The sequence below is a fragment of the Tupaia chinensis genome, unplaced genomic scaffold, assembly GCF_000334495.1.
Source record: "Tupaia chinensis unplaced genomic scaffold, TupChi_1.0 Scaffold143657_1, whole genome shotgun sequence".
Taxonomy (NCBI): Eukaryota; Metazoa; Chordata; class Mammalia; order Scandentia; family Tupaiidae; genus Tupaia; species Tupaia belangeri.
Genome location: NW_006203505.1, coordinates 69,863 through 71,589, shown reverse-complemented (window position 1 = coordinate 71,589; position 1,727 = coordinate 69,863). Strand labels below are relative to the sequence as shown.

The 1,727-nt window shown below is 33.6% G+C and overlaps 2 pseudogenes; one reads left to right on the top strand and one right to left on the bottom strand.

Moving 5' to 3' along the window:
• Positions 1-873, top strand: part of LOC102502224 (heterogeneous nuclear ribonucleoprotein R-like) — a 16,457-nt pseudogene extending 15,584 nt beyond the window's left edge.
• Positions 874-1,031: 158 nt separating this feature from the next.
• LOC106733405 (40S ribosomal protein S18 pseudogene) overlaps positions 1,032-1,727 on the bottom strand; it is a 1,719-nt pseudogene continuing 1,023 nt past the window's right edge.

Here is a 1,727-nt window from a genome sequence, read left to right as displayed (position 1 = left end):
TCAGCAGGTGGTATGGTAGTTAAGGCATTGGCCTCTCACATGGCTGACTGCAGTTAAAGTCTCAGAACTGGCAGCTTGCTCTCTCTCTCTCTGCTGAAATTGAAGAACAATACAACAAATAAAATTAAATAAATAACAGTTAGAGAAAAAGATGACAGATTTTAAAAAATGACTAGGTTGCTTAGTTTCCAAGTGTTTGTGTATTCTCAAAGGTTTTTTTCTGTGACTGATTTCAAGATTAATTCCCCTGTGGGCGGAAGAGATTCTTAATATCATTTCTATGCCTTTGAATTTGTAAAAGCTAATTTTTGTTCTCTATTATGTGGTCAATTTTCAAAATATTCCATGTAGAGGGTGAGAAAAATGTGTATTTTGTGGCTATTGGGTGAAATAATTCATATACATCTGTCAAGTACATTTGGCTTATGGCACTATTTAGATCTTGCATCTATTTCTTTATATTTTATCTAGATGACATATCCAGAGGTGACAGTTGAGTGCTTAGATCCCCAACTATTAGTGTGTCACAATCTAACCTCCTCTTCAGATCTAGCCATCTTTCTTTTATATATCTGGGTGCTTCGGTGTTGGGTGCATAAATATTTATTAGTGTTATATCTTCTTGGGAAATTAGTCCTCTTAGTACTATATAGTGTCCTTGTCTCCTCTTCTGTTTTTAGACTTGAAATCTGTTTTTTCTGATATCAAGATCACACTCCAGCGTTTTTTTGGTTTCTGTTTACATGGAATATCTTTCCTAGTCCTTCACTTTCAGTCTATGTGTATCTTTATCAGTGAGGTGTGCTTTCTTGGGAAATTAGTCCTCTTAGTACTATATAGTGTCCTTGTCTCCTCTTCTGTTTTTAGACTTGAAATCTGTTTTTTCTGATATCAAGATCACACTCCAGCGTTTTTTTGGTTTCTGTTTACATGGAATATCTTTCCTAGTCCTTCACTTTCAGTCTATGTGTATCTTTATCAGTGAGGTGTGCTTCTTGTAAGCAGCATATAGAGGACTCCTATTCTTATATCTATTCAGCAATCTGTATCTATTAATTGGATAATTTAATTCATCAACATTTAACATTATTAATGATATTGGTGGACTTATCCCTGCCATTTTGTTAGTCATTTTCTTAGTTGTTTTGTGTTCTGTTATTTCTAGTTGTCTCTCATTTTTTTTGTTATTTAGTTTTTTTGTTTTGTTTCTTTTGTCATAGAACATGTGTACTCACTGGAGAAAGACAAAGAAAGAGGGAAAGTGAGATTTGACCACAAAAGGAGATGGCCATGCTGCAATTTGAATCTTTTCTCCCCCATTCTCCTCTCTTCTTGAGATTCTGAGTAGTCATATATACACAAATAGTTTGTTTTTCAAATCACCAGGCCTGGGACTTGAGCCATGGAGCCTTTTGTTTTCTTGATACAGTACTTCCTTCAGTATTTTTTTTTTAATTACCATCATAATCTTGTTTATATTACATTGGATTGCATATAACTTAAAGTGTATTACATTGCTTTTTCAAAAGGGAATGCCAAGCATGTGAGTCAATACAGAGACATTAATCTCCCCACTTCATGATTCAATATCTTTTCATTATTTTTTCCCAATCATTATTATTATTATTATTCCAATTATTTTTTAACAGTCAATCACTGTTTCTCATTTTTCTTGTAGAAAGACTTTACCCAACATGAAATACTTCTCAGACCAATCCAGTTGAGAA